General features: G+C 50.1%; 1 protein-coding gene across 1 annotated transcript in view; it reads right to left on the reverse strand.

The window, feature by feature from the left end:
- The window catches only part of Tspan14 (tetraspanin 14), a 57,168-nt gene extending 36,912 nt beyond the window's left edge, over positions 1-20,256 (reverse strand). Inside the window, exon 1 of the mRNA XM_085687876.2 lies at positions 20,120-20,256. The gene's annotated coding sequence lies outside the window, so the exon portion shown is untranslated. The remainder of the gene's footprint in view (positions 1-20,119) is intronic.
- Between the last annotated feature and the right edge of the window lie 2,306 nt (positions 20,257-22,562).

A 22,562-nucleotide genomic window follows, 5' to 3' on the forward strand; every position in this document is an offset into this window, starting at 1 on the left:
CTATTACCACCACCCACCTCTGAGCTCTAGCTCCCAAAGACCACTTTAACATTACCTCCTACTGTTTCTTAATAGTTCTATGATATTTTTGCTCAGCTCTTGTTTTTTTAATTACTTTTTGCATTCTATATTTGCCTTTAAAGCTATAATCTTGTTCTTATTTCACACCATTGCATTTCTCTTCCTCCAAACGAAATGTCTGAACAGCCTTCCTCAAAATAGTTCTTTCTAAATAAGCTGGTTCTCTCAAGATTTTTTTTTTACTGCTGTCACTCATGGTAGGTACTTTCCATATGTCCAGTAATATTTAATTAAGAACAAATAAAATGTGTCCTTGAGCAGGAAGATTTCTGTCCAGGATGATCTGGCTGAGCCATTTGCTAAATTCATGTTGCAAATATTATTGGGTTTAGAAATGTTTATCTGTTTGCCTTTGGCTTTTATTTAGTGAGGTTTCCCCAACCAAGCCACCCGTGTTCTAAAAAACAACTGGGCTGGAGAGTTGAAACAGTGTGGTATCGACATGAACCCCCAAGAATCCCTGAGTCTCCTAGGCTCAGGTCTGCTCACTGGAGAATGACTTCCAAAGTTCTATTATCATGGGAGGGGGCGACAGAGCAGTATCATGGAGGGCGGAAGGAGTCGAGGATAAAACATCCCCCACGCTCATGTTTACTGACCTCATCCCACCTTCCTCTTCCCTCCTAAAGCACTATCTGAGGATTCCATACAAGTGTCCCTCTCCTCTTTTTCTTCCCAGAATAAGCCGGTGTCATCAATTCTTACACCAGATCACTCAGTCACTTACTCATAATTTACATTTCTCTTCCTATTACCCACTCACTGATGCCCAAACTGGCACACTGATTTCTTTATTAAATTTCCTTTAATTTATATGATATTTTAAGAGAAAGTAAAGTTAGATGTGTCTGCTCGATTCACATGTTCCCCCATTACGCTCTGAGGAAGGAGTTTTGGATGCCGCTTTTTATTTAGTGAGGTAAAAACATCAGGAATCATAATCTACTATGAAGAGCAACAGAAATTCTGTAACTACAGTTACTAATCAACTGGTCTTAACATGGAAGAAGAGTGGGTACAACACACAGTTGTCTCTGGACACCTGTAGGGATGGCATGGAAGTCAAAACCCAGGCAGTTCCTTTCAAAAGAATGTAGGGCCAGCCAGATGGCTGAGCAGGTAAAGGCATCTGCCGCCAAGCCTGATGACAGAATTCTATCTCTAGAATCCCCATGGTGGAAAGAGAGAACTGCCTCAAGCAGTCACAGACAGACAGATATAAATAGACAGACATACATACACATGTACAAACGTGCACAGGAAGTATGTGGTTTTAAAGAGGTATTCTTTACGGTGCAGCTTACGTACATTTTCTCAAAATTTAAATCATCTCCAGATCACTTACAATCCTGTATGCACTATAAATACTATGTAAGTTGTTGCTTGCTGTATTGTTGAAGGAATGATGTCCAGGCAAAATATCTGTGCAGACAGACACCCTTTTCCTTGAGTATTTTTATTCTGCGGTTGGTTGAATACGTAGATTCAGAACCTGTGGGTATGCAGGTCTTCCTGTAATTACATAAGCCCTTAAAAGCAAAGCTCTTTCCCGGCTGAAGGCAAAAGCAGAATGCACAGGTACCAAGCATAAGCGGTTCTGTTTTACTCTTGCTGGTTTGAGGGAGGCACGTGTGACCAGAGACGGCAGGAGTTACACATGTGCACAGCCCCAGCTGACGGTCAACAATGAGACAGGGATCTCTGTCCCAAAGCAGCAAGGAGAAGATTCTGCTACAGATCGTTAAAGCAAAAATCTGGGGTAAAGTTCACTGTCTCCTCCACTCATTTCCATATCTGCCTTCAGTTCTTAACCTCTGGGACTCAGAGTTAGCTGTCTAGAGCATGCTGTTTGGTGTTTGGTGGTGCCACACCCAAAGAAGTCAAGTCCTCGTTCACCCAACAGACAAGGGAGGCCAGTCTCCTTCAGGCATTCCTAGGGCCTCCATTCTCAGCAGCTATCAACTCTCTCCTCGTTCTTACTAGCCATCTTTGGACCGTGTGTGGTTTAACACTAGGCACTGACACCGTGAATCAGATAACAGCACCAGGAACTCAACTTTGCCAGAAATGCAGATCTCCGACCCACTCAACTCAATCAGTACTTTAGTAAGATTAATCGTGAGAGGCCCTGATAGCAACAGCTCTCTCTGCTGCAGATGACAAATCATGACAGAAGAGAGCAAGAGAGACAGACAGGCAGGAAGATGTGACCAAGAGAAAAGGAAGCCGGGGACAGTAAACAGGGAAACCAGGGTTGGGAAGGCGTGGCTACAAGTGTTCTTGCAGAACCTGACTAACCATACAGCAGCAGCGGCCTTGCCAGTTTAGGGTAGGCTGTGCTCTGTGTGTTTACCGCCCTCCTGTAAGGTAGCTCCAAACCTCAGAGCCTCTCTCTATTCCTGCTTTGTTGTTCAAGCCTGACCCTTAAGCCTCAAGAAAAAAAAATAGGCCAAGGTCCACCTCACCTAGGTCCCTAAGAGTCAGTACACAGCCAGGCTCTGAGACAGCTGATCCTCATCCTCTCCTTTCCTCCAGGGGACCAGAGCTCAGCTCTTCCTCCCTCATTAAGTGCTGAAGGTCTCTCCATCCACTTTCCCTCTCCCACTCGCCCTGTCTGTTCTGAACCCCCTACCTATCTCAGTGACTTCACTACCACTCCCAGACTGCAACTGCCGGCCCCCTGCACACACAGCTAATGATCCCGGACATCTCTCCTCCCTCTCATTCTCCAGAGCAGGCCATTAACCAACAATCTACCTTTTCACAAAGCTTCCAAGACTCCTATGCACTGATGCCAGGCCTTTCCCAAAGGAGGCCCTGTTTCATAGTGCTAGGACCCTTCTGAGCCTCCATGTAGCACTCTTGGGCCCTGGATGTTCCCACTAAGAGGCTTTAGAGCTAACAGGGTAGTAGGAACATTCATTCACAGACTGAGGAACAGGGAGGCCCTGGAGAGCAGGCTAGGGAGAGGTAAATGCAAGTGGGTACAGAAGGGGCAAGAGTTCTAGTAGAAGAGAAGCATGTAATAACATGCCAAAAGAGCTGCCTCACTACCCACAGGAATCTCACAAAGCAACCATTTTAGGCCTTAGCCCAAGGCACTGCCACCCTATAAGCAGAAGAAGGGGCTTGGCTCTCTGACTCAAGAGTCAGACCTGAAAGTCAGACATGTCTATGGCCTCTGGTGACCCAGTCCCTAGCTATCTAACACCCCACAGCCAAGGCCTACCAGCCACTAACTAGGATCAAAAAGCTATAAAGCTTTAGAGGAAGCCGCTTCCTTTATTACAAGAACTACCCTAAAGGATGGTTGTGGCAGGAGGAGATGAAGGCCCCAAGTCTGTGGGGACCTCGCCACCATAGCCTGGGAATCTAGCCAGCCAGTTCTGAACCCTGCCAGGCTTTCCAGTGGGCATAGTGTTCTATGTGCCTGGCTTACTGTTAAACCACTGAAGATAACAAATTAAACACAGAGTTTCTACCAACAACTCACAACCCCAAACCGGCTGAGTGTCAGGAACATCAACAGGCCTCCTGGCTAATTCAGAGAGTCAGCTTTTGTCTGCTTTGGTGCCAGCGGCTGCCGCATAGGGAGAGGTGCTAAAGGAGGGTGTGTATGCGTCAGGGAAGGGGCACTACGGGGTGTGAAATGGAGGTCACCTAATTGAGTGATTTTTAGATTTATTCTTTTTATGACTTTTTTTAAAGCTACAGGAGTCTTTGCTCAAAAAAGCTCTGACCCAGAAATCCTGCATGGTGGCAAGCAGAGTGGGTCACTTTTCTCTGCAGTTAGCTGGCTCCATGGGGTGCCCACTGGGAAGGAAAATGTTGAGCTTGGTCCAGCTGAACCCACACACACAACATGCAGATTAGTCCAGATGTGTCCAGAGGTTCCTTCAATAGAAAAGACTAGGATAGATCTGGAAACCCACTTATTAAAAATAGAAAAAAAGAAAGGAAAAAAAGATAAACAAAAGAGAAAAGAGCTCCTTACAGGAAAATGCCAAAGGAAAAATGGAGGGAATTGTGAAATTAGATTATCGCCATTCAGTAACCGTGACTGGAATAACCCATCCTGTCAGGATTCCGACATTTTCAAATGTAGGTCTCCAAGCACCTCCCCACGGGCACTGACTAATTACATAGGGCAGCCTAGTAACTTAGCTGTGGAGAAACCAGCTGACAGCACACTGCTGCTCACAGCACCAGCAATGAGTCAAACTGAGTCAAATGCACCTGGCACCTTGTGTGGGTCCCCAGCAGAGGCGCCTAGGCCACACTGCTTCTGTAGGAGGTGTTCCTGAGGAAGGTGCATGACCTGACTCTAACTGTGCAGAAACATCAACCGAACGCAAATTACAAGTGGTTCCAAAAAATAAGGGGCCTCAAGTCAAAACACAGTCTGTATCTTTTTCTCTTAAGAAAGGAGGAAGAGGGACGGAGTAAGGGGGGAGGGGAAGCACCAGCAGACAAAACATTAAGGCAATGAGACTGCCGGCCAAGCAGAGGTTTTCAGAATGATTCATCCCACACCTCATACAACTGCAATCAAAGCTTCGGTGCAGTATCTGCAGGCCCAGGTGCGGCAGGCCCAGACGCCCACAGCTGCCATGGCCTACCTCCCTGGCTGAAAGTTCACGTTTCAGCCAGTCAATAGTGGCACACGCCTTTCATCCCAGCACTTGAGAGGCAGAGGCAGGTGGATCTCTGTGAGTCTGAGGTCAGCCTGGTCTACAGAGCAAGTTCCAGGACAGCCAGAGCTACAGAGAAACCCTGTAGTTCATTTCCCATGGCATTTTCCCCTCTGCAATCAAAGGCAAAGCCACCCACACACATGACGCAGGGTTGACACTGTCACAGTGTTGTATACCTGATAATCTGAAAATGTTAAGTCCTGACAGAGAATCTACTCTGGCAAGAGCACTGGTCAGTTGCACACAATGTGGAGTATCTGGGCCAGCTCACTGCACTTGGAGGAGGGTGATAAGAACTCAGGAGGCTAGTTGTATCCCCAGAACTCTGGAGACATAGACCAGGCCCTGTGCCAATTCAGACATTCTCCAGTGGGAGCCATACGACCAATGGTTTCCAGACCAACAGGGCTGAAGACAGCCTGCTTGGTATCCCCTCGTTGCACAGGCTAGCTCAGTAAGTGACCCCTTTGCTGTGGGAGAGGACACTTCATGACTTGCTTCTGCCTCATAAGGGCACAGCGCAAATAACTCCAATGCAGAGCTGGGCATGACACGGGGACTCAGATTCCAGCTCCTGAAGACAGCAAGCCAGCACTGGAAGGCAGAATGTGGACCTGAACGTGCTCCCAGAGCAGCTGGTTTAGGTGTCAGGTGGGTGAGGACACAAGTTCTACAGGCACACAGCCGTGAGAGCAACAGTACTGACTCATGCATACATGCTGACATGCAGCAACTAAGCTAGTAGCAGACAAACCATCGAACCAGACGTACCCTCAAATGCATTTTATCAGCAGAGCTCCCTGTAAACCCCCAGCTATAGGCTGGGTACTGTGGACAATATCAAGACAGAACCACACGACCACCTTGGAAAGACCAACACTAGGGTGAGAGTCACTCTTAAACTCTACAGTTACTCCCAATGAAGAAAGAGCCAACTCTGGAAAAGAGGACTTTGCTCCAATAATGAGATTTCTGCTGGCCAGTCCAGAGCTCTGCAGAGCTGCCAGAACTCGACCTGCATGCCTAATGGGGATATGAAATGTTCTCTTTTGTCTGGGCTGCTCCCACCCCCCCACCCCACCCTGTTTCTCTAACACAAGGAAGCTACATGAGAGAATTCTGAATGACATATATTTACTCCTTATCTCCATTTCCTTCTTGCCTAAAAGGCAGAACGATTATGGTTCTGAGATGTTTAAACCTTGGTGCATCCAAAACTGCATGGTATGTACAGAATACTATGTTTTGAGACATAACCCCACTATCCCCTCTCCAATACGGTATTCTGGACAACTCCTCCAACCTTTTCCTGCTTTCTGAGAGAGCTGAGTTGATTCACTTTCAGCCCAGAGAAAGGCCTGAGTCTGGGCCTTCCTCAAGCAAAGCAAAGCTACTGAGGGAAGCAACAAATAAGACTAAGGACAAAACAAGTAACAAAGCCTTGCAGAAGCTTGGAGACAAGAAGCTTGCTGGGGAAAACTAAATAAAGGTAAGTACTCAAGACTATCAAATGAGAAGAGGAATAAAGAGGAGCTCCTTGAAAAACTGAGACTCAAGGGTGGGAAACTGTGGGCAGGGTTAGCAGAAGGGGTGGGAGGTTGCAGGCAGCAGTGGGGCAGGTGGGATAAAGATGAACTCTTTCCCCAAAGCCCGAGACCAGAACACAGAAGCTAGCAAGTGGTGCAGAGCCACCTCAAACATGCTCTTGGAAAACAGAACTTCAGCCAGGGAATCAGGTCAGTGCCCTGCTCAGCCACCCTCCTGCAGCAGATGTGGACAAACACAGAGACCCGCAGTCACACATTTATGCAGAGAGTAAAAGGACATTGAAACACTGAGTCCTAAACAGGAGGTCTCCATCAAATCCCTCTCCTCAGGGCTCAAGAAACCCCAAAGCAGAGGAGACAGAAAGAGTGTAAGAGCGAGAGGGGATGGAGGACACCAAGGAAAGAAAGCCCTCTAAATCATGTGACTAGTCTACACATGACCCCTCAGAGACGGAGGCGGCGTTCCCAGGGCCTGCGCAGGTCTGCACCAACGGGTTCCTAGAGCTGAAGCGAGACGAGATGTGGCCATGTGCCTCAATCCCTAACCCAGAAGCAATCTCCAATGTATAACCACTTGCAAATGAAAATTTATTTCTTCCAAAGGGAGTCTCCCTGGAGAAACACACTACTCTTAAAGACAGGCTGCATGCCCGGCAGTACATGGCCAACAGAAAACAAACTCAATGGCATTGGAGGCTCTTGTCTCACAATGTCACATTGGGGCTTTTCCTTTTTTTTTAATTTTTTTATTATTCATCTTTTATTTGTCTTTTTACCCTACATGTCCTTTGCATATATTTTATGGCTTCCAGTTTAGTGTTTCTATGGGATTCCTGAGTGTGCAAATGGAGTGGGTCTCAGTTTCTTGTGTCTTCTCTTGGACTCTCTATCAGTTTTGTCCAATTCTGATGTATTAGTTTTTGTTTATTTTATTACTATCCCTTTAAAAAATAAAGAGAAAATATCGATTTGTAGTCGCTCTCCTGAGCTATTTACTTGAACACCAATATATACTAAAGGATCTTCGTTCAGAATGCTTTGTGTTTCCCCCAAAATGCAAACCACATCTACAGCCTGATTCTGACTCTGTCCTCCAGCTGGTAAAAGCTGAGACAGACAGATGGGGTGGGGTAAATGGTACCAGATGGTCCACGGAGGCTCCAATTACCCACTCAGCTCCCTGCCCTACAGATGACCTCACCAGCAGACTAAAGGGGCTCACCAGGTCTCAGCTGAACCTCCAGACAACCAGCACACCTGCAACACACTGCACACCTGAGAAGGGGGACACAAAGCCGGAGTTTCAGGTCGATTAAAAGTACTACACAACTTTACAGGAGACCAGAGGGTAGACAGCAAAACCACAAAACACTGGCGAGGTGTGAAAATAACAGGGCAGGCGTCAGGGTCAGCGCCTCTCAGACTTGAAAGTGCACACAGAGCCTGGGAATCTCTGAGAAGACAGCTCTGATTGGCTGCTCTGAGGTCAACCTTCTCCCACAAGGCTCTGCATCTCAAAGGCTCCCAGGTGATGCTGATGCTGCTCAAAAGGGAGGCTGAGCAGCCAGAGTGGGCAGGTCAGTCAAACAGAGGTGCCTGGAGGGCAAGTCACCATGGGGGACCCGCATCCTCACTGCCTAGGAACTTGCAGGGATCTGCTCCACTTTCCTGGAGAAACGCTTCCACTGTGGAATTAATTGGTATTTTAGTGTAGCCCACCTGATGATCATGGGATTTTTCTTTGTTTTTGTGCACTGAGAGAAGCTAGATAGACTCCTGAGCAGTGGGTAAGCCCTTTTCCACTGGGCCCCACCCAGCCCTCCATTTCACAGCTGTGAGAGCTACTCTAAGCAAATGAGCGAAGCCTGCCTCCTGTGAGGCCTTTAGACTTCTTCCAGGGTTGGGGAGCTGTTATTTGGGGAGATACATGAGAAAGTCCAGTGACAATCTGTACCTCTCCTGTCCTCAAGGAAGGAGACAGCAGGACAGGAGATGGGACAGGGAGAAGCCAGGGTTGATTGGGCACAAGGACCAAGCGGTGAGGCTGGGTGGTCAAAGGCAGATAAAGGGCCACAATCCCACCCTGAAAAGATGCCAAGGAAAGAATATTTTGCCTCTTCTTAATAAAATAGACACAAAATTTAAACACACACACACACACACACACAGAGTAAGAAGCTGAGAAGTTGGGGGGAGGATATATGAGTTGTATCTCTACATTTTCGGATTTAACTTTCCTGGTATGACCTCACTTTCAGGAGAGGTAAAACACAAAGAAAGCTTTATTTCTTCTCCCCAGATCCAACAAGAGAGGAACTAGACCAGTACAGGGGAGGAACCACGTCCATGTCCACTCAGGACCTCACCAGGAGTCACTGGCCCTGTGCTCTGAAGAGTCCCCACGACCAGTCAGGGTGGCAGTGCACATTGGGGCACAGGGCAGTGCAGCTCCAATGGGGAACCACAGACACTCATTAGGGCCACCAACCCGGAAGAGGAGAAACGGCCTGAAGAGAAAAACCCTTTATCCAACATACCTATCTAAAGTCATTTTCTTCCACAAGATCCTAAAAGAACAAGGAGCCTTTAAGATAGTGACCCACTCTTTGGGAGTTAAGACTCAACAAAACTATAAAGGTTACAGCTAGAACCTTGCCCAGGTTTGTCCAAACAACCCCTCCCTCCATTATCCAGTCAAAGGCCTACATTCAAGGAAGAGAAATGTCAGTGGCCAGAAAGTGCACCTCCAGGACTCCAGCCCCTGCCTCCCATCCCTGTGCTTTATCCTGAGCACAGCAACAGTACGGTTTCTACTGCTGTGACACAACACCATGACGGAAGCAACTTGGGGAGAAAGGGGTTTGTTCCATCTTACACTTCCATGCATTTGTCCACCACACAGGGAAGTTGGGGCAGGAACTGAAGCAGAGGCTTACGCTCTTACCAGCTTACCTTCACGGTTTGCTCAGCTTGCTTTCCCATACAGCCTAGAACCACCAGCCCAGGGAGAGCACCACCCACAGGGGGGCTGGACCCTTCCATGTCAATCACTAACCAAGAAAATGCCCCCACAGAACACTTTGATGGAGGCATTTTTCTCAGCTGCGGTTCCCTCTGCCACATGCCCTAACGTGTTAAGTTGGTAAGACACTAGCCAGGACAACCGAGCAGCCTGCACTGTGACCCTGTGTTCCGCAGATCACTTGGATAACTCCAAAATGGGGTCCATATTTTACACGTGTAACAGTGAACTCCAGCCCTTTCTGATCTGAGTATTCTACATTTGCTGACAAGAAGACAAGATAGTGACTTCTGAAAGAATCAGTTTTTTCTGGACAAAAAACCTACCCTTACATTTCAAAGGGTAACGGCTCCTGGTGTGGTTTAGACAGGAGACAGAAATGGCTGGGGCAGATCCACCCCCAGGGAGAAATACCTAACCCTGCAGTGAAAGTCATCCTCCAAAGAGAATGCTTCTTGTGACCAACAAAACTGGGAATGGGGAAAAAGAGAGACATTGAGAGTGACAGAGCAGGGACTGCTTCCCTTAGGTTGGAGAAAAATCATTACCACCATAAAAGCAAAATAAATGATTCCTCCGTTTCTCCGGCACCCAGACACTGATAAGCAGGAGCTGTTCTGACAGGCCTTCAAAGGCAAGCTTACTATACTGTCAGAAGGTGCTTCTTCTTAGGACCAAGTGGCCAGTTCCCACCCTTTCTCATGACCATGCATGTGCACGCAGACACACACACACAGAGCAATGGCCGAAACCTACTGAGCACCCCTGTCTTGGCTCTAAGAGTCACTACACAATCTGGTAAGAGGGAAGACAGAACAAAGGGAATGCTTGGCCTTCCTGGGAGATAGAGGTACATCTAGGGAGTCACCAAGCCTTTGGCCCAGTAGGTAGACTTGCACCATGAAAGCTTCCACTGGTTCTGTGCCGGCCTTCAAGAACGCAGAGATGGCTAAACAAAGGAGAAGAGCTGTGCTCGGCAGCGGGGGTGGTTGCTGGCTGGGTTGCTGGAAAGCAGGCTTTTCTGTAGCTGAGAGCTCAAGGAGGGTTGAGGGACATGATACAGGGTGAGCACAAAGGCAGATGGGGGCGCCTACAAGACTAACAGCAGCTGGGGCACGTGCCTGGCCCCCACCCAAGGGTGCAGCTGGGCATCGAGAGCTCTGTGGACAAGCTTCCCAAGGTGGTGGGCAGGCGGCTGACGAGCCAGCCTGGGCATCCTGCTCCTTCCCAGCTGTTTTGATTACAACTCAAGGAGCGCCAAGCAGATCACATGACATGAAAGAAGACAGGGATCTTCACACAGGTGCCCACAAAAGTCACAGGGAGAGAGAAGGCAGAGCTGGAATCTGAGAATGGTAAGGCCAGTGACTCAGGGCTGTCAGCAGACCTCCACTAAGCACAATGGCCTCCAGCAGTCATTAACAATAGCAGCCCTGGCCCCTCCTTCTCCACCCCCCCACTCCCCTCCCACACACAAATCCACGCTGGGAGGCAGCAGGAAAACCAGGGCAGAGACCATGAATGGCTCCACTGTCATCACTAGGCCCCGCCTCCTTAGCCTCACAGGTCAGGCCTAGCTGTCACTAGGCCACAATAGAAACCTCTGTGCTACAAAGGGCCAAAGCTTCCAACAGCAGAGCCTCCAGCATTGATAGGTCTGGGCTCCTCATGGGGACTGCATGTGACTGCAGTGGTTAGGAGTCCTCTGTATGGGAGGTTAGTAGGGCACAGTTCACAAAATCACTAGGTTGGGGCATAGAAAGGAGTCCCCCTAAGATCTCCCTGTTTCTTGTCTTGCAATGACCTTGTATGGAGCAGCCACAGCTACACGGGGAGACAGCTATGGTTGGCTATTTCCGGGGGACACAGGCTTCAGTAAACAAGAAAACTTTAGGAAGCCTGTGCCCTCTCCCACAATCCCCTCTCCCACCCCAACCCCTCCTCTCTACTCAGGAAGGACCCACTCAAAACAGAAAAACCATCTACCATTTACCTGGAGGTCTGCATAGGGAGTTTTACACCAAGCCAGTCAGACCCAGCTGCAAAACAGGCAAGACATCAGGGCTCCCACAGCAGCGTTGGGAGACCTGATCAGTCCCTCTAGCTTGTCTGAGACCGACCAGTTCCAGCTTGCTTTCACACTACCCAGAGCGTAGGCAGCTCCAACTAAGCGCACACTGTGAGAAGCGACCTCCCTGCACACCTCACCTCACCAGCCTCCTCCTCAGCCTCCATGGCACACTTGTGGGTGCATAGGCCTCGTGGTCACAACACAGCCAAGAGCTCTGCACGTGCTCATGGAAAGAGCATGGTCTGAGCTGAGCCATAAGAAGAAAAGGAAGGAAAGCAGCACACGCAGCCTCCTGCCAACTCAGCCCCCGACAGCAAAAATAGAAGATCCCCCTCAGCTTCACTCCTTAGAAACTTCCCTTCCTCTTGGAATCAAAGCAGCCATGTTTCTAACAATCCCCTCAATGCTTCAACTCCACAGCAGGTACCTCAGACCCACCTGTATGTTCAAGGCACCTGACAACCAGGCTTGTGAAAGCAAACACTGAAAGCAACCTCAATGTCCATCAAGGGGGCTGGAAGAGTAAGTCAGTCAAGGCTCGCTCTGCAGCAGGATGACCTGCTGCTGCTAACAAGAATGGAGTACAGTCTTTTCATGTATGTGTGCTAAAATGGGACAATCCCAGGATAAACCTCAGGGAGCCTCAGTAAGGACAGAGCAATGTCAGCTACATGCCACTGTGGGAATAAGCAAGAGAGAAAGAGAGAGGGGTGTGTGCATGGGGGTTGTCACAATTGACTTGGCTCTGAACATCTGGTGGTAGAGGCTTTGGGCTTGGGGGTGATGCAGCTAAAGAAGTCAAAAGTATGCATTTCTATTATTTCTTCTGTGTTGTTTTATGATAAAAAAAAAAGGTGAAACTCAATTCAATGTGTTTGCCTAAGATTTGTGGCTAAAGGTACCATAGCCACGTGTACTTGCATATACCTATAATCCCAATACTCAGAGGACTGAGGCAAGAGAACAATTTAAGAGTCAGCCTAGGCTATGTAGGAAGATTTTGTCTAAGAAAAAGAAAGAAACAAAGAGAGAGAGGAGCGGGCAGAGGGGGAGGGAAAATATTTCATGAATAGCTCTCTTTAGGCAGCATCTGGCATCTCCCTAAGACAAGATGCTGTGGGGGAGGTGAAGGAGAAGACACTAAGTCAGCCAGGGAGGGAGTACAGGCCTGGGAGCCCACTCCACTCCCTGCTAACTTCACTCACCCTAAGCCCACAAGCAGAAAGTTTTCCTATCGAAGAAAAGCAAACAGATTCTGACAGTGGCAGGAAGGAAACTAGGCTACCCAACACCAACGGCCACCTACAAGATTCCAAGATCCAAGGTGTTTGTCTGTCTAACAGCGTCTGTCTGTCTGTCCAAGGGAGGCTGAAAGCAAGGCATCCTGCAGATCCTTCTCCAGGGGCCTCCCCAGTCGCCAGCAAGGCTCCAAGTCTTAGCGTTATGAGCCCATCCCCATTTTAGCAGCTAAAGAAAGCTATTTCAACAGATTTCTAGGCCTGGCCCCACTCCAAGGACAAGCTAAAAAACAGTTTCTCCAAAATCTCAGCTTAAAACCCCAACCCTTAGCCACGAAGCCACACGTACCTTTCAAGAAACGGAACCATAGCATAGGGTTGAGAGATGCATTCCTGTGTCTATTCTTGCTAAAGGGTTACACATATGGTCTAAAAGCCCCCCTTTAATGGGCGTGTCAATAAGTACTCTGCACTAAAAAGCACTGATGTACTTCCTTCACGTGATTTTGCCCCTAAGGAATAATTCAAAAACCATCCCAGTCTCTCTTGCTGCCTAGGGGATGACACAATGGCCATTAGAGCAAGTGAGGGCCCCGTATAGGGAGAGACCTGAACAACAGGGAGTGGTCCATGAGCACAGCCCTGGCTGCAGACAACTTCAACCTCAGGAACAATACAGCTGGCTGTTTCATAATGGCCTCGAGCTCACAACTGCCCAGTGCTCAGAGAACGAGACCAGGGAGGGGACAAGTATGCTTGGTGCCCCTCTCTCTCAAATGCTTTCCTGACTGTGAAGTAGTCAACAAATGACTCTCCCCAAAACAAGCACAAATGGGATCTCAAAGCTACTAGGACCACACTAGCAACAAACCTAAAAGCTGGAAACACTTCCTGCTCCCTTGACAGGGCCCAGTGCAAGGTCAAGGCACTCCTACCAGGAACCCCACAACCTTTTATTATTTCTTCAAGGTTCCCCACCTCAGGGAGGCTCTGAGTCTCCAGGGCATATCCTGTTTCACCATACTGGTCTTCTCAGGGGGAAAACTTCAGAATTCAGAGGGGGTTCTGTGGAGAACCTGCCATCACCTTGGTACCTAGACCTTTTCCTATGCTTGTGGCCAGTCAGGGACACAAACACTTTTCACTACCACAGACTCTTTTCTTGGCAACCCCCCCCCCCCCCCGCAACTTATCCTGTTTACACCACGGCTTGTATTCCACAGGAAGCAACTAGGACAGCAAGAGGCAATGCCTGTGGAGAGGCAGGGTGACTGCAGAGAACAGGCAGGCTTTCCAGTCTGCCTCTGCAGGAACGGCTACTGGGCCATGGGGCCTTCCCTTTGGAGAAGTGAGTAAGCCCTACCTGCCCCCCCTCCCCCGCAAGTTTCCTCAGGGCAGAAGGGAGCCTCGCTCCTAGATGGCTGAGATGAGAAGAGCTTCAGGCAGACAAATCAGTAGGTCACCTGCACCAGGGACACAGGGATGACCAATGAAAGAGGGGACAGACAGAAAACCAGAGAAGCCTCCCTCTTCGAGAAGGGAAAAACATGCAAATCAGAAAGACAACTGGGTAGACCCAGGGAATGGAAGGGGGCACCTATGGCCCCTCCATTGTGCAGACCCTGGGAATGGAAGGGACCAAATATGGTCCCTCTACTGTGTGGACCCAGGGAATGGAAGGGACCACCCATGGCCCCTCCAGGACCCAGAGCAGAGAAAAGAAGAAAGTCCTAGGCTGGTAGCGACTGCAGAGTGGTTCTACTGGTTTGTGTAGGCCGTGGAAAGCACAAGACAGAAGCCCCTCTGCAGCTGTAGAGGATTTCAGAAAAGAGAATGCCCGTGATCGGATAACCAAGAGACCCAGAAGCCCAAAGTTTGGAGATGGGGGCTGCAGAAACACGAGGTCCTGTTGCAGAGGGGAAGGAGACTGAGACACAAGGAACCAGTACATGCTGCAACAAAAAGACTAAGGTTTCAGTGGTGACCACCTTTAGTTCTGGAGCCTTACTGACAGTGTTAGAGGGAATGATACTGGTCAGGAAGCCCCCACGGGAGAAAATGTCACTCCTGAGAAACAAATGTGGGTGATCATGGGCCTAGCCGGTGTAAAAGCTCACAAAACGGAACAAAGGATACTGAAAGGATTCAGGCCTGGTCACCAAACTTTAGCCAAGTGCTCTGAACCCTCTGTTCAATCAGCTCTGTCCCATCTCAGATTTGTGGGGGCCCGTTCTCTCATGAATCCTGCTAAGTCAATTTATCCCCCAACTTATTATCAAATTCCTCATCCTTCTTTAGCCCCCACATAATATCTGGCCACTTGGCTCGCCTTGAGGAAGAATCCCGTGAGGTCCATTCAGCTGAAAGTGTCTCCTACCCTCAAAAATTCTCTAGGATCCTGGCATACTGCTCCCTGGCTGTAAGCTCCGACTTTCCTAGGGTTCTGGAATTGAGCCCAGTCCCTCTCCCCTACTTAAAAACCCTGTTGCAGCCGTCTTGAATAGTTCACCTTCCCACGTTAACAAGTGCCAGAATGATTTTCTTCTTTAAACATGGAGTCCCTCAGTGCTCCAGGACTCAAGGCCCCAACCCTCACCCAGAGTATCACCAACACTTGGGTATAGAGTTGGTCACCTCCTACAAGCCTCAGAAGACAGGTTCCACGAGGCCCAGGAGTACAGGCTGGTCAAGAAACAGAGAAGCCACGGAGAGGGTGTTTGTGGTCAGCCTGGGAAGCAGAGAAGCAAAGCTGGACATCAACCATATTGAGACTACACAGTGCCAATGCTGGAGTCCCACACAGCAAGAGCAGTGCAGCGGGTTTGGGCACTAAAGCTGAGGTAGGTATTTTCCTTGTCCTCTGAAACTTTGAAGGAGACCCTGCTGAGGACTCCCTGTTCCCCCACCACACCAACTTCAGAAACAGACAAAAGAGATTTATCTCAGGGGACACTCATTCCCTTCTAGTTGCTGTAAGGACCCTGGTTGGATGTCAGAGCTACAACATCCTCAAAGTCCCTGTTTTTGAGTGTTTGTTGGGCTCTGTAACATACAAGATCACAGACCCAATGGCTGCGGCACACAGCCAGAAAAAAACCCAGAGAGAGGTTTTCCAGCCTTTGACCTGGGTCTTTCCCAAATCTTACCCACCACCTCAGCTCTGCAAGATGAATGAGAACTCAAGAGTCTAGAGAACACCATTAGCTTACCGCCTACCAGTATGCTAACAGCCACTTTAGACATTTATTCTGGTCCTTAGACACAGTATACAGACCAGGAGACCCCAAGAAGGAGTCTATCTAGCTGACAGATGTGGGCTCTGACTGCTTAAAGAGGGAGGCAGAACAGATGAGATGAAGATGTCACCTGCAGTCCGTCCAAGCCCAAGTACACTGATTACCAGACCTACTACTTCCAAAGAGAAAACCCACAGCCCTACCCAGCCCCACCCAGCCCCACCCAACCCTCAAGGGTGGAGGAAGCAGAGTTCCCAGAATCAGCTGTTGGTAAGCACTTGCTGGGAACTGCCAGAAAGATAGCAGCTGTCCCCAAACAGTGTCAGGCCCAACCCAGAAGCCTAAGACTGTGGTTCCTCAAACCTGAAGTGTGTACTGGGTTCTCAGCAGCCAAGACAGGCAGGGCAGGTCTGATTCAGCTCCCTTCAAGGAGGAGAAAAGAAGCAACCCCAGTCTAGGTTACACAGCTAGCAATGAGAAATGAGACATCAGCCAAAGGCTGGCCTCCTGACTGCCCGTCTGCAAGCTGGACTATGCTGGGCATCTTCATGCTGAGCCGGCAGATGCATCAACTGTTGCACACAGGCCAGGTCCTGTCCTGAACCTGAATCAAAGCAGAGAGATGGAAGAAAGTGGCCAGGAGACCATGAAACCCGAAGTAATTTATAGATGGAGGCGGCACTGCTATACTGCCGGAAAAGGCAAATGGAAACACTGCCCATTCACCAGGCCAGACTCCGAAAACAACCAAGCACAGTCTATTCTGGTCACCGGTGACCAACCAGGAGCTGCAACAGGCCTTTATGTCTCCTGCCATTGCACAGAGGGGAAACAGAGGCCCCGAAAAAGCAGTACCCATGCCTAAGAACCAATGGCGAACCAACCTTCACAAAGAATAACCCAAGGTCTCCCACTTCTACTCATGGCCCCTGACTGGATTGGCGGACAGGTGACAGGACACATAGCAAAAACCAGTGTCACTAGAGAAAAGCATCCAACAGGTCTCTATCCTGTCCTTCTGCGGAAACTTCCCTCCAGGCACCCTCCCAAGCGTGGCCCCAGTCACATGGGCAAATCTTAGAGCATGGAAACGAAGGGCACCTCTACCTGCTTGGCTTCTAGGAAAAGTAACTTCACATCCAGGCAAGGATGGGAAGTACAACACACTCAACAGTCACTGGCCACAAGAGAAGGGCGGCCAAGCCTGTTTTCCTGCCCACAGGCCACAGGCAGGATTATCTCTCTACAGACACTAACAGCCAGCAGCAGGAAACAGGGATTGTCACCTCCATTGCAGTCTCTAGGCTGGGACTTCCTGCTTTAGAATAAGTGTAGGAATTAGGTAATGAGGAAAAGGGCACTCACTGCAGGCGCTCCAGTAGCTTCCGAAGGGTCAGAGGAAAGAAGAACGCAAGGCCTTTAAAGACTGTCTCTCCATCCCAAGGGTTCAGTCGTGTTGATTAAGCGTCTACCTTTCAAATGGGGCAAGCCCATCTTTAAAAAGCATTTCTTTGCCTAGTTTACAAGAGCGTTCTTGGTGGCACAGAGACAAAGAACGAAACTAGGACCCAGAGCTTGAGGAGAAACAAGTGGCAGCCAAGTATAGGCTTCCTGCCATTCATTGTTTCTGACTTCAACCCCCAACCCCACCCCCACACTAAGGGTGACTACGGACGTGTTACTTGGTGCAGCCAATGAAAGGCCACTTCATTCTACCACATCTGCCACAAATGGGCAGAAACTATATGAGTCAAGACTCATTGGGCTATATCTAAGAGGCTGGGGCTATGAACTGGGAACTGGTCTACAATAACGGCATCATAAAGCAGAAAAGTGATGTGATGTAAATGTGGAGACGGAAAAAAAAGACTTTGGTATTAAGCACATTAAATAAGCACATTAAACCCTGATCTCTACAGAAGGCACTGACTCTCCCGCCATGCTTGCAATGCTCTGGCCTCATAGGGTGGACACTACAGTAAGGCAAACCATCAGGGATTTAGAGGTGGTATATACTAACTAATCTTGGTAGACAGTTGAGATACATGGACGCTGGGCCTTAAGGGAACCTGTACTGAAGGACTCAGTGGTTCCGCCTTGGGCCAGGCTTTCGCATTACGTTTAAGCAACTCCAGGAGGAAGGCATCTCTTAATGAGAGGCTCCCGGTCTCAGGTAGAGACCACAAGGAAATCACTCCGACTTTTCTGGACCATAGTTTGCTCATTTGTAAAATCAGGTAGTTAATGTCTACCACATTGAGTTGTTTCAGGGATTAAACAATTAAAGGAAGGCTGAGACAGTGGCTTAATATAAGTCTCCATAACTACTAAGCCTTAACAATCTCACTGTTATGCCATGTAAAAGCTGTACATTTGATCATAAGTTCACTAGATTTTAAACAAGCCAAGAGTTCTCAGGACTGGCATACTGGCATTTTTAGGTGTTGTAAAAAATAATGCTGTTTAACTTCTCTGCTAAAGTTAAACAAGGTCAAATCCCTAGGCACATGGTGGCCCAGGGTAAGGCCCCGGAAGTGGTTAAAGAACCCAGGGCTTCCCTGCACCCTGGCCTCTTTGTAATTTTGTCTCATTTCTATAACCTGCAGGGCAGGCTCCTCCCCACCCACAGAAGGCATGAGTTTCAGCCTCCATCAGAAACACAGCAAGGGAGATGCCCTCACCTGTTCTCAGAGACAAGCAAGCACAGTTGCCAGTTGCCCTAAAGAAGAGGGCAAGGGGAAAGTCTTCCCAGGGCACACAACCCTTCCCCTTTGGTGCCTTTTCTTCTTGGAAGCAACCAAAACCTTTGGAGGATCAGTGGCTCAGATGGTTTGACTGAATGAAGCAACGAAGCCTAGGTCAAGCTCATATCAATAAACACCACTGACCACCTACTGGTCAGGAGGTATGAGCCCAGGAGTGTCCCGCTATAGCACAGGACACCCCAGTCTCTGAAACACATTAGGTGGTCCAAAGAAGGTTCAAAAATGTAGAAAGGTTGCAGAATGTACAAATGAGGAAAGCAGGGCAGAAGAATTATGAATTCAAGGCAACCCTGGCTTACACAAGACCTTGACTCCAAAAAGAAAAACATTCTCAGAATAGGCTACAAGGCTTGGGGACAGCAGAAGTCTACGCTTCATTCTAAGGGTTCCAGAACCCAGGAGTTTTGAAAGGAAGGGTGTCTCCTTGCAACCTCTGAGCTGTTAGAATGTGGGGCCCCAGATTTCCCCAGAAAGAAGGAAGCACTCGCAGGCATCAACTTCTACTTAGAAGTCAAGGGGCTGTGTAGAAACTGTCCAATATTTGGCAGGCAACTGACCCACAACCACCAATCCTAGGGGCAACCTCCTAGAGAGCTGGGAACACACCTGCTACAGGCTCCAACCCAGCGTCCTGCACAGGCTGCCCAATACATCTAGATGTCCCCAAACACCACCGTCCTTATACAGCCATTAAATGTTCACCACGGCTCTGCAACCAGTTCCAGACAAGCACTGGCTTAAGACACTGAGTTTTGGGAATACTGACCGCCTCTCACCGGAGAACGAGTTTCACTCCTCTAGACAGCAGTTTCTGGGGTTCAAGAACCGAAGTCCCCATTCGCACACTTTCCCCACCCTCTGCACTACAAGCCTAACAGGGAAGGAATAGGGGTTGCAACCTGGGCCGTGCAAAGGTACAGCTAGAACCAAAACTTGTCCAAAGCTCGGGTTCGGTCAGGGATCGGGCTCTACTTCCAAACACAGCCTCTAGCCACCAGCACCGAAATGCCGGGGTCGCCACCTCCTCAAACTCCGGCAGGACAGCGTGGGACCCGGAGGCTGGGAGCACACTCAGGGTGGGTGGGGGCTGGGCGACCGTCCCCCTCACCCGGGACCCGAGCTGAAGAAGGCGCCCTCCGCTGGGCTCACAGGTGAGGAGCGGCAGAGTCCAGGCGGCAGCAGGGTGCAGCCACACCTTCCGGGGCGCCCGCCGAGCCTCCCACTCCACACAGCGCCCGAGTTGGGCTCAGCAGGGTCCCGGCGGCGGCCTCCAAAGCTCGCGGGCGGTCTTAGCAGACAAAGCCCGCGCCGCCTGCCGGGCCGCCCCCCGCCAGGCAAGAGAGTCCCGGGGCCGAGCGGAGACGCAGGGAGCAGCCGCCGCCGTCCCGAGGGGACGCTCACGAGGACCAGCCCGAGACAATGAGGACAGGCCCGACGCAGCAGCGGGGCCGCGCGGTCTACTTACCCGGGCGCGGCAGCGGCGGCGGCAGCGGTGGCGGCGGCGGCGGCGGCACGGCCCGGTCGGCCGAGGAAGTTAGACCAAGTTCGGCGGCGCCGAGCGGGAGGGCGCGACTCGGGCCGTCCGAGCGGCGGGGGCGGGGCGCGGAGGGGCGGGGCCGCGGCGGAGAAAGAGGCGCCGCTTCCCTGAGCAGCTCTGCCGCCCCACGCGTCCTGCCCACCCGGGCCCCGCCCCCACGCTTGCTCCGCCCACACACAGACACCGCCCCATCACTCGCTCCTCCCCCGCGACCGGGCGGGGCTCCCGCCGCTCGCCCCGCCCCCTCGGCCATCAACCCGCACTCCCACCGCCGGCTACCCCTCCCACCTTGAGCTCCCCGCCCTCTCCACGCCCCGCCTGTGCCCCGCCCCCACTGCTCACCCCGCCCCCACTGCTCACCCCACCCTGAAAGCTGCTTGCCTTGGGTAGTGGAGCGGATCGCTGGCCCGCCCCTTTGTCCGGCTCTGGGCGGTGCCCCAAACGGTATTTACCCGGATCCTCCCTCTCGGTGGCAGCACGACGCTGGCGGAGATTGGATTCCGGCCAGTCACTTGTGGCGGCCAGTTGAGCGCTTGGCCGAGTTAAGCTATGCAAATGCTCCTCCGGCCTGAGCCCCTGACCCGGCGGGAGCTGAGCCGGGAAGAAATGCGAGTTGCGAGATTCCTTGTCTCAAGGGATGGCTCGGGGTGACTTGGAGGTGGAAAAAGATTGGGGGAAAAAAAAGGCTAGTTTTAAGATGGAAGGCGTTCCTGCCTAGCCTTGGGAGCCAGAGGTGGGGGTAGTCCTCTAGAAAGAGGTGGCCTGTCTTTAGAGACTCTCCCCTTCCAGTCTCGGGGCTAAAAATACCAAGCTTCCTTTGGATAGCCTGCTGTGATTTGTACATCTCCTTTATGCTGAGGAGTTGGCTGGGATAATTCTTGGAAGTGGAAGGCCACAAGGACAGTCAGGTAGATGTACAATGGTATCCACATGGCTGTGATGAAAAAGGCGACCTGGTCCCTGCCTCTGCCTGCGTGCCTGTAGAGCAAAGCACAACCTTGTTCCTTCTTGGTAAACTCTAGTGGGTTTGGGAAAGCTGAGGGCCAGGTCTGCTCCTCATGCCACAAAAGTGGCATGAGACTGGAACCATGTTTTTACACACGTAGCCAACAGGTTAAGTTCATTGTAAAGAGAAAAATCTAGAAATGGACTGTATTCCTTTGCACTGCTTGTTGTGGTTATTAACAAGGGGGAGGCTGCCTGTCTCTAAAATACCCCAGACAGCACAAGGAACTGTCCCTGGCAAGGAAACCTGTCCACATTGTCACCTCTATTTGGCCAAAATGTGTGATTGGGTGTCCAATGTGTGAGTGGGCCTTGTGTTTATGGTGGGGATGGTGCAACGGAAACCTCTCCCTCCACACAGTGACTTTTTTTTTTTTGGCAAAGTTTCTCTGTAGTTTTGGTGCCTGCCCTGGAGCTAGCTCTTATAGACCAGGCTGGCCTTGAACTCACAGAGATCAGTCTGCCTCTGCCTCCCGAGTGCTGGAATCAAAGGCATGCACCACCACAGCCCGGCTCATGCAGTGACTTTTAGTAGAAGAGACAAATTTCAAGTTGAAGTCAATGCTGAGACAAAGACAAGGGCCTGGGATAGAGAATAAAAGTGGGCATGGTCAGGAGAGCTGAGAAGGTGATGTCGAAACTGAAAGCCAAAGAATGTAGAGTTAGCCTTCTGGAAAAGCGGTGGGTAATACAGAAAGTGCAGGTTGAGGGCAGAAGGTGCCAAGGCCTTGAAAGGGGCACACTCTGGAGCTGTCAAGGAACTGAAGGAGAATTGGATGGCTATCATTTGGAGCCTGGTTTGTAAAAGTTTGGGGACAAAGTAGAGACCAGGAAGAAGAGGGCCTTACGGATCGTGCCAAAGGATCGAGCCTTTCTGTTTTGTTCCATCGAAGGGTTTTTGGAAAACACTAACATTCTGATTTGCTGCCGTGGGAAGAGTAGGTGTAGCAGTTGTCGGGCAAAAGTGCAAAGCAGGGACCCAATTAAACTTTGCCCTAATCTGAGCCAAGTATGTGGAGAGTTTGAACTAACGAGGTAGATGTGTTAAGACGAGTACTTGAGAGAAACTGTTTTGGATTTAAGACCAGGAAGATGCATGTGAGAGAACGAAATGTAGAAATGAAGGGGTACAGTGCCTCATTTATAGGGTGGTGTGGCCTGGAGGATAACAACTGCTGCCACGAGAACCATCAACAATCTTGTTCTAGCCATACTGACTTGAAGATGCCTGTTAGATACGCAGGGTTGCTCAATCACTAAGAGCACAGGAGAAAGGTCTGGAGTGAAGGTGCATTCTGAGGTGCATTCCGGTGGTAAAGACCATAGGCGCTGAGAACACTTAAAGGGAGGAAAGGCAGATGCAAAA

Source organism: Myodes glareolus, chromosome 5 (assembly GCF_982192425.1).
Source record: "Myodes glareolus chromosome 5, mMyoGla1.1, whole genome shotgun sequence".
In the NCBI taxonomy this organism is placed as follows: Eukaryota; Metazoa; Chordata; class Mammalia; order Rodentia; family Cricetidae; genus Myodes; species Myodes glareolus.